Source organism: Danio aesculapii, chromosome 16 (assembly GCF_903798145.1).
Source record: "Danio aesculapii chromosome 16, fDanAes4.1, whole genome shotgun sequence".
Lineage (NCBI taxonomy): Eukaryota > Metazoa > Chordata > Actinopteri > Cypriniformes > Danionidae > Danio > Danio aesculapii.
In genome coordinates this window covers 43,335,327-43,348,102 of record NC_079450.1, presented here as the reverse complement: position 1 = coordinate 43,348,102, position 12,776 = coordinate 43,335,327, and the positions used below count along the sequence as shown (strand labels likewise).

General features: G+C 30.9%; 3 long non-coding RNA genes across 3 annotated transcripts in view; 2 read left to right on the top strand and 1 right to left on the bottom strand.

The window, feature by feature from the left end:
* Positions 1–1,092: 1,092 nt before the first annotated feature.
* LOC130243446 (uncharacterized) lies at positions 1,093–6,993 on the bottom strand. Its single transcript, XR_008839138.1, has 3 exons — positions 6,949–6,993; positions 5,658–5,724; positions 1,093–1,609 (listed from the first exon to the last, which is right to left on the bottom strand). It is a non-coding gene; the product is annotated as an uncharacterized LOC130243446 (long non-coding RNA).
* A 1,321-nt stretch (positions 6,994–8,314) lies between these two features.
* On the top strand, positions 8,315–9,204 carry LOC130243444 (uncharacterized). The gene is made up of 3 exons (XR_008839136.1): positions 8,315–8,375; positions 8,443–8,537; positions 8,912–9,204. It is a non-coding gene; the product is annotated as an uncharacterized LOC130243444 (long non-coding RNA).
* A 598-nt stretch (positions 9,205–9,802) lies between these two features.
* The window catches only part of LOC130243445 (uncharacterized), a 5,701-nt gene continuing 2,727 nt past the window's right edge, over positions 9,803–12,776 (top strand). The window contains exons 1-3 of the long non-coding RNA XR_008839137.1: positions 9,803–9,913; positions 10,675–10,695; positions 10,833–10,877. This is a non-coding gene — a long non-coding RNA (uncharacterized LOC130243445). The remainder of the gene's footprint in view (positions 9,914–10,674; positions 10,696–10,832; positions 10,878–12,776) is intronic.

Sequence of the window (12,776 nt, the reverse complement as noted above, 5' to 3'; positions counted from 1 at the left end):
CCGTGGTGTAGACTAAACTGGATATTTGAAATTCATTTTAATCAGTTAATGTGATCTCTTCCCCTATGGTTTAGGCCTAATAGATGTTTACCAGTAATGTTTTACAACGACAATCACTATATTATTACAAAAATAACTGCACACACAAACTGAATAGATTTCTACTCATTAATACCGGCACATATTTATCAGCATACATATAAAATATGCAAGATGATTCATTAGATATTTTTAAGTAGTTCTAAATAATTTAGGCTGAATTTAAACTATAAGTTGAAAATTACTAGGCTACATTTAATTTGTTTTAATTCAACGCATATAAATTGTTTGTAACTTTGCAGAAATATTTTTTAGTATACATTTTATCAGATATAGGCCAGCATTTGTAACTAAAAACTAGTATAAGCAAAATTAAATTACAACAATTAATTTTATGTGTGAACGGTTACAATTGACATCTTTTTCTTTCATATTAGGCTATTTCTCGAACCAGAAATTATTTAAAGAGCTTATTTTTATCCTGCATGTCTAAAACGTGACAATTTCTATTAGAAAATAATTAACACTTTGTTCATTTGTTTGGTAAATCAAATTTGCCATATTTAAAACGGCTTGTATTATACAGTACATTTAAAAGGTGTACATTAAATTTTTTATTGTATATTTATAGCTTTCTGTTGAAAAATGTAATTGCTTTAGCAGCAACTTTTATCGTGCCAAAATATGGATAATTGCAACATGTTCCCACATTACCACATTAATTTAAATGTTTGACAACATTACAACATGAAAATGTAATATTTTATGGTTTGGGTAAATAAAGAATTCATTTCAGTATTTCTTCAAGAAATAGCGTTTAGGCTACTTTTGTCAAACCTTAGACACATACACAGCATGCAAATGACAATATATTTCAACATTCATTTAGACACATTAACAACTTAGTCAAAAAAAAAATTGTAGAATAACCCAATAAACACCTTCTCTCTCTCTCTCTCTCTCTCTCTCACACACACACACACACACAAACATAATTCAACAAAACAGTTTAATAGGTTTAAGCACGTTTTAATAAGTGTTATGACTCTCCTGTTGCGGTCAGATGCATAAAAAGCATTGTGTTCAGTTAAACAGACAAAATGTTGCCATCCATTAACAATTTGACTTATTTATTTGGCATCTTTATATTCTTGTTTGTTACATGTTGTTGTTCAACAAATGACATTTGATTATAAATTGCAGTAATATTTAATGGAAATTCTTTGGCAGTTGGCTTTACATTGTTCCGCCATAAGATAGCGACAGAGATCAATATAAATAATCAGTTTTTAATGGTGCACACATTTTTCCTCAATGGATATTTAAATCTACAGCTAAACAAAATCCTCACAAAACAGGTAAATCTCACCAAGTCCATCTATCTCTTTTATATTTTTATTGTTTTAATAATAATATAGTAATGTAGTGGTGTTTGCTTTGATTTTTGCCAATTCTGTTTGTCCAGTTCTAGTTATTTAAACTCTGTAGCTTTGATGTCTTCTGTGGTGTTCACAAGTTAGGCTGGATCCAGACTGGAACTGGTACAATTTCTAGAATCCTTGAAATGAACCTCCCAGGATAGAAACAGGAAAGCATAAGTACACAAATTAACATAGATTCCATTTATATATTTTTTTCAGACAAAAGATGTTTTTTTTACTATTTATTATTAGTTATAACTGTAGAACAAAAGTAAGGACAAAAATGTATTTTAATGAAGATTTGAACTTAAAGAGTCTCAAATATTATATATAGTAAAGTGTCTTTGATACATTCATTCTGCCATTACAACTGTATATATTCCCAAATCATGTTTAACAATACTGTATATTTTTCCAAAGTATTTTCTATAATATTCTTTCTTCAGGAGAAAGTCTTTTGTTTAATTTTAGCTAGAATAAAAGCAGTTAATTTTTTTAACCATTTCAAGGTCAACATTATTTAATAATAATATTTTTATTAAGCAATATTTTTGATTGTCTACAAAACCATCTATCATTATACAATAATTTGCCTAATTACCCTCAATGTCACTTTAAGCAGAATACTAGTATCTTGAAAAATATATAGTCAAATACTATTTACTGTCATCATGGCAAAGATAATATAAATCAGTTAGGGATAAGAAAACAGAAATTGAGGAAAAAATTAAACAGGGTGGCAAATAATTCAGGGGGCTAATAATTCTGACTTCAACTGTATATGTATGTATGTATGTATGCATATATAAAATCCATTATTCCAAGGAACATTCAAACAGGGTCGCAAACTTGTATGCTTGCAACTATACCTCTAGAGCTGTCGTCAGAAACAAAGTTCCTAACTGTGCTCTATTCCCACTTATTCCCCCTATGCCCTATTCATTTTCATTTAGAACATTCTAACATTTAATCTTGGAATGATTTTAAAAAATGCATTAAGGTTATCTCTCTTAGGTGTAATTTGCTTTCAAAGTATTCGTACAGTTCACTTTTACCGATCTTAATGTTTATAATTGTGCTCCCTTTACAGTGCACTTCACAGTTATGCCTCATGACGAAAGCTATAGGTGACATATTATTTAAAAAGCTGAATTTACGTTACGTCTCCAAAGCTTGTGAAACCAAAAAAAAAACCAAAAAAAAAAAACAGCATACGTAATTATTTTCATTTATAGTGGGTTATTTATTAAGTATCTGTACTGTATAAGACATGGGCCTGTGGGTCAGAACATTTTTGCAGTGGTTTGCATGTGTCAAATTGTAAAAGTAGACTTTTCCAAAAAAAAAATTCATAAGCAATATCCTACTTAATCATCATCATCATTATTATTAATATTAATGTAGGATTTTTAAAAATTTCCTAATAATCCTATACGTGCCATTTACATATTTTTCAATTAATATGGAAAGCGAGTGGATGTTTTTACCAAAACTAAAATTGAATTTTTAATAGGTTTTGTGTAAAACAATATAATTTGCACAAAGAAATTATGGGGTTCTTCTCTGAAGAAGTTGATTATGCCTGTTTAGAGCGTCATTATGGACGTTTTACGCTATAACTAACATGGTTTAGACGATGGATCTGTGACAGAGAAACTGCGGGTTTTGGGGAAACACTCGTGACTACATCGTTCTTTTCCCAAACAATGCATTGTACTATGATTGTGCAGCTGCAAGTTATGTTGTTGTTTGTTTTTTCCTTGTTTGTCGTTGCACCCCAGATCTGTTAATCAAATGTTTGTAAATATTTTATACAGTAACACAACTTTTTTTATGGATTGTTGTCAAAATGCAATCCAATACATTTTAAACCCATGGCAAGAAAAAAATAAATAAATAAAAAAAGACAAATAAAGAAACATTTAAAACTTATTTTAATAGTTTTAATATTTTGATGCTTTTTTATTTCATTACAAAAGCTCTGAGAGAAAAGATTTACTATGTTATTAGTATTTTGTATTCACTTATCTACAATTAAAAATAGTGACAATGTGGCATAATTCTGTTAAATGCTTAGTTTCTGTTACTGGTAAATATAAATACTTAGATGATCAATACTAGCTTTGCTACTGCCTGATACGATTTCGTTATCTAACATATCTGTCTGTAAGGTAACATTGGTCTCACACTGAGAACCTGCTCTGTTCTCCTCACATTACAACACAATTACTCTTCTCTAACTGCTGTTCTGTCTGTTGGTCTGTCCACAGGCTCATAATTGTATGGCTGTGGTGCATCGTTTGTGTGAATGTCTCAGAATATCTTATTTTGGCATCCAAACGTGCACGGCGATAAGTTGTCTTCATACTGTTTATATGTGCGATCTTCTTAGTTCAACGTCACTTACAATCTGGTGATTTTTCACATGCGGAAGAACATTTATGTGACTAAAAACGACTAAAGATGGCTTAATAATAAACTTTAACGTGTATTTTAAAGAAAATCTAGTTCCTACTTTACTCTCATGCACATTGACTCACTGGGGTGTCTAACCTACAATAGGCATGTGCTGTTTATGAACTAGCTTTAAAAACAACATACGAGTCACATGAGTTCATATGTGAATATCAGCTACCTTAGTTAGTTGTTAGTTCATTGTTTGCTAATGTAATAAAATTTTCAACTACTCTTGAACTCCTGTTTAAACTGTTTATTTTGATGGAAACGGAACACATTTCTACTGCTTTTCAGTGTAAAGATCAACCATTACATTTAAACACAAGAGTTCCTGAATAATTAGAAATGAGTTAATGATAATGTGCCCCAAGTAAAATCATCCTGACAAAGAAAACAAGTTTATGTTAGTTACATTTAGCTAATGTAAAAACAAACATGAACTAACAAGTAATTAAACTAGATTTATTGTATCTAGATCTATTGGCATTTACTGTTAATAGATCATGGTAAGAAATTATGCTATTTGCACTTAATGTAAATAGCCATTGCCATTTTCTTATTCTGTTGGCTGATATTTGCCAAATAAACGTTTTTCCCATGGCATACTATAAAAATAAATAGCCTATTAGTTCATTAACATACCATTCTGCTTTTCTCCTGCTATATTATAAAAGTGCTAAGTATTAAACTTTTATTGTCTCAATTGCAGGTGTCTTTTTGTTGGGTTGCTTTTTTCAAAATGAATCGTAATATTGGTGCCCCATTCAGGGTATATATAGGCAGAACTGTAAAAACCCAGATTTAAAAAAAAACAAGGATTTTTAAACACTTTTTCCAGTACCTATTTTTTATTTTCAAGACTGACATGCAGCGTACTGAACACCTGAAATGTATTCTCAGCAATGCACTTTAAATTCAATAAGAACTCTCCAATTTATTCAAATAAAATACATTAGTAATGTAGTAATTAATAATATATTCATAAATAAAAATAACAAACCTACAATAAATGTGCTTGTAAAATAAAAAATTAAAATATGTATTTGTTTATGTTCTCTCAAAGATGGAAAGAGAACTGAAAATTTGTACCCAAGTAAAAATACTACTACATTGGTAAAATATTACTAGTAACTAATACTAACATTAAGTGTACAAGTAAAAGTAAAAAAGTACTCTTTAAAAAAAAAATACTCAAAATAAGCAATTAGTTAGTTTAATAAAAAACAGATTTTCTTTAAGGCCCTTTTCAACTGTAAACTTGATAGAATGGTTCAGGTGTTTAATCACAAGGATAGATATATGGGAATGGAAGTGTGGTGGCTTTTTCCTTCACCATAATTAAATTTTCAATACCACTGGCAGAACTATAAGGCCATAGATATATTTGATGTCCATTTTATTAAACAATATTTTCTACTTTGAAATGTTTAATTAAAGTATATGAAGAAAAGATTGAAATTGTCTTTTATTTACACATTTTACACTATTTTACTTATTTGCTCACTGCTTTGCAATATGGCAAATTTGTTGAATATATAGCTTTACAGCACATGTAAATTTTGTTTTACACTTGATTTTAAACTAAAATGATTTTACAAATAAGTACACTGTCAGTTATGAAATAACAAAACAAATGACTTCTGTATTTGAAATATGACAACACAAAAATTTTTGAAGCAGTGTTTTAAGAGCCTTGTTGTTTACTTGCAACATTTGCAGAAATGATTGAATGCACAATACCTGCATTACCTCGTCAAAATTCAAATTGTATTTAGAAGAGAGTGACCGACAGGAAGCGAGTCAGTTGCTGTTAGACAAAAAAAGTCTGAGATGTGATTCGGTCAGAATGGCCGGAATAAGAAAACAATAACAGACATCTTTATGGTAAAAACATTTGAAAAGCATTATGCCAATCAATCATTTGTTTTTAATTTTTTTAATCCAAAAAACCTGACAAGTGGACAAATCTAAACTTGTTTTAAAAAAAACAAATATACACATGCATATAATAAATAATACTACTAATAATAATAACATTAACATTATTCAAAAGCAAGTTGTGAATAAACTGAAAAAGCCCCCCGAAACACCCATGAGTCCACAAAGTGGAGCAAATGGATTTACTATTTAAACAACATGGTGGAAAACGGCAAAACTAGTGTTGCACTGGTCTAAAAATAGAAACACGTCTTGCTCCTTATTGGGCTGAGTGTATGATAGGGCCCATTGTATTACATCTAATAAACAAAACAGTTTTTATTAACATCAAATTTGCTTTAAAAAATGATGTCTTTAATTTTTTTTGTGTGTTTTTCAATTTTCATTATGTAAATGTAATTAGTTCATTCTGTTATTATGAACATATGGTTGACAGACCTACCTAGTGGTTAATCCTCCATTCATGCAGAATCAAGGCCAAATATAAAACAAGCATCTTATTAAACTTATGGAACAGGCAATAAATATGCTGATGATTCAGTCTTTGTGAGCCTCTTTTATGGCGAAAAGAGAAACATGGCCATTCTTGGATTTTGTGCTTAAGATGCTTAAGATGTTTTACTCTGCTTTTATTGAAAGTATATTGACTTGTTTGCAGTATTTGCTGGTATGGTAATGCTACTGAGACTCAAGAAAAGTGTTTAAGGAAAATAGTCACCACTTCTAGTAAACTGGTGGGCATTACATTACCAAGCATGGAATACATTTACAAAGATGGAGTGGTCATAAAGGCAATCAGTATTGTGGCTGATTCAATGCACCCATTTAGTTCCTTATTTGACTATTTGCCATCTGAGCAGAGATACTGTCTCCCTGTGGTGTCAAAAACAGGGCAATAAGACAAATAACTTTAACAAGTAGTTTTAAGTCAGCTGGACTGCTTATTGTGTTTTATTCTATTTATTTATTTTATATACTGTTAATTGTGAACATGTTGTCTTTGGCATGTTGTTTGGTGTGATGCCTGCTAAATAATTCTGCAAATCAAAAACAACTAAACAAATATACAAACTAGACAAATAACCCTACCTACCTACTATCTAACAGCATAAGCGATGATTTTCGCCTGCACCTTGTACACTCCTTTTTGAGAGCCATCTTGAAAACCTGAGTGAATCCAAGTAGACAGACAAACAGCTTATGGAAAATTCAAATTCTACATAAGCTCATATGCGAGGGCCACAAAGATGAAACACTGCCTTCATTCTGGTTGAAGAAAACGGATGTACCTCTAACTACAAAACAAAATGATAAAACAGGTGAGATATTACATATTAATAATAAAAATGCCAGTTATCATCATCATCACCATCATTATTATTATACATTTAAAAAACAAAAAGAACATATTTACATGAAATCACACATTTTCGAAGGTTAATCATCATTAATTAATCCATCACAATCTGTTCTTTCCTTTCCCAATGTATGATCTCTTAAAATATAAAGACGTTTCCTGGATACACATTTATTAATATTAGTATAAAATGTTTAGATGTAATTAATGTGAGGCCTAAAAGAAAAGACTTAAGCAAATTTAAATAAAATTACCTACACTGTAAAAAATTAATCTTGAGGCTTGTAATTTTCATTAAAAAAATTAATGTGGTCATTAAAAATAATGAGCTTATTTTCTTTAAAAAATTGATATTCTGGATTTATTATAAAATATGAAGAAGATTTCACCAATATAACTAAGATTTTAATTTTACTTATTTTTTAAGCAAACTAGTGCAATTATTAAGCTTAATTTGAGAAACCAATTAAGCTAATAATATTGAGGAAAGATGGCTTCACGTTTATTTTAAGAAAATTCACTCAATTATGTGGATTTGATTGAGATGTTTGCATTTGAATCTCAACAACGGCAGTGATCAGACGACATTTTGAAGGAGCAGATCAACAGCGAGCATGTTAAGAGGTAAGCATTAACAGTTTATCATTTTATTGTCTTAAGTAGCCTAAGCTCTTTCAGGAAAGACACATGCTGTTCAAACTTGTTCAGGAGCTTAGTTTTTGCCATATGATGTATATAGGGATACACGGGTATTTTTAATCACCCATTCCTATTTGAAATTGATTTGCTTCAATGTTCATTCTGAATTATATAAATGAAGTTGAACAAATTAATTGCATCGCAATATTTAACAGCAACGATCAGGCAACAGTTAAGCAGACGAACAACAGTGAGCTTGTTAAGTGGTAAATCTAAGCTAAGCTAGCTAGCTATTCAATGGGGTTTATGTACAGCTAGTGCTTTTCCATTTCATAAGGTTCCTTTTACAGCATTGCTGATGTAATGTAATGAACTGTTTATATATATAATACTGTACATAAATACTAATATTTGTTTGCTTCATTTTTCAGTTTAATGAAGAAAACGTTTGCAGAGTTTTCCTACTAAAGAGGAGCAGTTTATTGAGGCAGATTTTGATAAAGAGAATGGGTGCCATACATCAGGTATTTTTAATAATGTTATTTGTGTATTATTATTATTATTACTAATTTCTACACTTTTTTGCATCAGACCTCACATTAAATCAGGGATGAATCGAGAGATGTCGTCCTCTGTTGCTGGTCTATCTGTATGAATAAGAGGAAGAGCTCATCCAGGAGTGCAATGTAAGTGTCTCAAACTGTTTCAGATATTTATGATCTTCCGAAAACTGCATTTTATATTTTTGCATGCTTACAAAAAAATATATAGCTCAAGCACTACACTGTTGAATGCACTATTCCTTGTATAAACATGGTTTGTTTTTATAAATGTCTGTACACTACATTTAAACACCCTGTCCATTATAAGTCAAAATACTTGTGTATTTGTGTCAGTCAGCAACATCTACTCAAACATTATGAAGAATTACTGTTCACAGAGATAAGAGAAATGGTTTATTTCATTAATATATTTCCTTAATGTGTTTTAGTAAACCTTAAACATTTGAAATGTACAACTGCATAATTTCAATATAATAAACATAATGTTTATTTTACAGTGTGGGAATGCACAGAGAATTGCTGTCTGTCAGAGGGATGACCAACCATGAGGACTTCTGCATTGTCTTGGAGGATAAGTGAGTCATGGCTAGCCTGGAAAATCTAGAATCGCTGAACTGGATTTATACAAATATTCCACAAATTAAAATCACTTACAAAGAAACGAATATTAAGTTTGCAATACACAAATTCTGTCAAATATTGTCTAAAATGTGACTATTCCTACAAAGGAAAGTTGACAGGTCAGTTTTTTCCATGACATGGATAAAGGAATTTTTATCAGAGATTAACATTGCTGTAAATTTTACATAGATATTTAGACATTATACATTAAATATTTAACATTTTATGAATGAGTAATTTTCAGTAATAAATTTGAGTAAATGGTGATTTATTTGCATATATTATAAAAGCACATTCCACTAATAATATTAAAATCATCATCTATCACTTAAAAAAACTAGTAATTTTCACATGATTCTTTCAAGTGGTTTTTGTTAAAAAAAATAAATATGAGTAAATGGTGGTGGACTAGCTTAAATTATAAAAGCACATTCCGCTAATAATATTAAAATCATCATCTATCACTTAAAAAAACTAGTAATTTTTACATGATTCTTTCAAGTGTTTTTTTAAACATCATTGCTGTAATTATTTATTAGGAATTGAATATAGGAATTGAGTGAATAGGCCTATATATGAATAATTTAGACAAATACAAAAATGTGATTAAATAATAAAATCAATAATAATTTAATAACCCTACACAGCACTTTTTATTCATATCTATTGACGTTTATAACACAAACAAGACGTTTTAACACATTTTTAATCTTCAATTATTCAATAATAAACCTTTTAATTTGTCACTTTTTACTCCGTGACTAGCCCGCGAAACCAGGCGGTGGGCATATATAAACTGAGGTCTGTGCCCATCGCGGACACAGCCTGGGTCATTTGAGTGGACATTCCTGTGTACATCAACTGCCAGTTTTCCTGAGGTAAACGTCTTTTTTAACTTTATCGTTATATTTTATTATAAATTGTTTATAACTTGTTCATACAAGTACCTATGAATAAAATAGTGTTTTAAATATCAAGAATAATGGTTATTATATCGAGTACGTTATTCATTAATAAAGATGAGGGGTATTAGCGCTTATTTTCGTGTTAATAACAATATATACAATGTCATAAAAATGTCGCTTTTAGTAAATGTACTACATGTACTATTCAAAAACTGTTTTCTCGTTTTTTCCGTGTTTTCTCTACAATCGCTATATGTAGGCTATCTTACGCCGCTAACGGTTTAAACGGTAAAAGCCGTTTTGCGAGTATGAAGCATTTTACGCTAACTGACGTTAGTAGTCACACAAATCCGACTGAGACTTTAATTTAGAGTCCGTCATATTATTTGTTAGATAAAAAAGCAAAACAATACTACAAACAAACAGCAGGTTGTCCCACATTTGGTTTGACTGTGAATTAATGTGCGTGTATGTACAGTGCCTGTGCGTGCGTGTGTGTGTGTGTGTGTGTGTGTGTGTGTGTGTGTGTGTGTGTGTAAAAAGAGCGCCAGCTCATTCATTCATTACAGCCAGGCTATGAGACCGAGAAACGCTAACGTTATACTTTTAAATTAATATAATAAGCTGTAAGGTTTCAGTCGGACAGAGTGCACTCTGCGTTTTGCTTATCTTATAAGTGCAATTTTAGGCTATGTTTTAGTCTTTATTAACTGTGTAATCTGTTTTCTTTTCAGTGCCGACTACCCCTGCTTCTTGTAAGTACCATTAATTTTATACAGAACTTTAAGCAATTTGAAAAAAAAACATTTAAAACTACAAATACTTTAAATTTAGACATTTGCAATAAAATCTAATTTTGTCTTGTTTTTTCCCCTTATTTTGTTAACATCAGCTACCCCAAAGGCTCTTTTAAGGGCCGAAAAACATCTTTGGAAATGTAAGTTTTAACTGACAATATTTACACGTCTCAATATTTAGGTTTAGACAATTTAGACCCGTTTAGACCCGCGACCTTTAATTATTATTATCAAATTAAAATTATAATCTTATATATTTTTTATACTTTTTAAAACATTTATCATTATTATAAATTGAACTGATTATGAATTGAAATAGTTTTGTAAATCAAGATAAGTAGGCAAAACCCGGGAAGGACATTGAAAGGTTTGTGGTGAGACAGTTTGTTTAGTTGCTTGGTATCATTTTGAAATAATTAGTTGTTGTGAATGCTTAGATCAAGTGAATTTGTTGATTCATCCAGTATTTATCCGACAGGCTTAGTAGCAGCAAAGTTAGACTATGTTTTTCACATTTTTATAACATTTTAAGTTAACACATCTTTGTATATTTTTAATAGTCTGTCTCTAAATGTAATGTATCTCTGCGTAGAACCTAGCCTGGAATCACTTTTGCATATGCAGAAAACATTTATTTCAATTAAAAACCGAAAATATCCTTAATTGTTTAATTAATGCATTAACCCAGTAAGTGTTTTACGATGTCATGCAGTTATGACACCTGTCGAAGTTTAATGTAGCTTGGAACACACGAAGAACATTATATATGAGACATATTAAGTGACGCATCGCGACATAGTGACACTGAACCGTGGGGTGTGCAGGTTACCACGAGTAAAGCTTAAACCATCTCCTTCATGTAAATATAATTTATATAATATGCACGTCGGGCCTATATTTGACGCTTCAGTCAACGTTATCAAGTTAATTTGAAGTTGAAAATCATCCGTTTAGCGGAAATGCATTATGTGATCAAGTGTAAAAAGGTTTTCACAAATCAGAGAACTGTTTGATCAGAGAAAATGCAGAAAGTTTGACAAATGTGGGTTTCCTAAGTTTATGTAGTTACATGAAGCCATGTAAAGCATTTTTCCCACTTTTATAGAATGTCCCTGAATATTAAAACTTTCACCTGTCCGCTAATGCGAGCGCAATTTGCGTCAGGCTGATTATGTCACCATTTACACACCAAACAATGCAAGATTTATTTACCACCTTATGATTTATTCTCATTTTAATCTATAATGGCAAGCGCATGACCGACGCCTCACGGAAGCCACAGTTCAGTGTCCCACCTACTTCATCATCTGACAAACTACAAAGCAACGCTACATGTATTTACTAACGTTAACGTTTCATTGCGTTTTATCACTCGCTTTTAACCCTAATACCCAGCGCATGGACATGTAGAAACTGACATTGCTAATTCCTATGCAAGAATGAAGTAAAATATTTTAGCCAACGTTAGCCTACACAGACTTCATATGATGTCCATATTTTCGTGATTTGTTAACACATTAGAATATAGTAATGACAATAAAATACTTACCTGGTCAGCCTTTAGGTGTTTGAAAACATTAACAATGCCCACAGCAAATGCAACCACGATACTGCGAATCCCCGAAGCATGCGAGAATCTCGGCGGGAATTTTTTCTTTAGCACGTTTTTGGTGAACGACACACTGCTAGTTTATACCGCCGCCTAACGGAAAAATGATCATTTACTCCAAGACCAAAAGTGTCCCTAGGAAATAACTAAATAAACACTTCCTAATAATTATAATCCAATAAATTTTTATTTGTATAGCACTTTTCATAATTACTCCAAAACAACTTCACAAAAGATGCAAATATTAGTTTTCACATCTTAACCAGGATTGTCAATAATTATGGAGGGCACTGTAAATGTCGATGATGCTGTTGGCCCGCTAAAAAATCAGCATACAATAAAAAAGTCATAGGTCAATCTAAACATCTTTAAGAATAAAAATGTAAAGTCTACTCATGGCTTCTTGTTTGTTACTGGGTTGGAAGGTCTT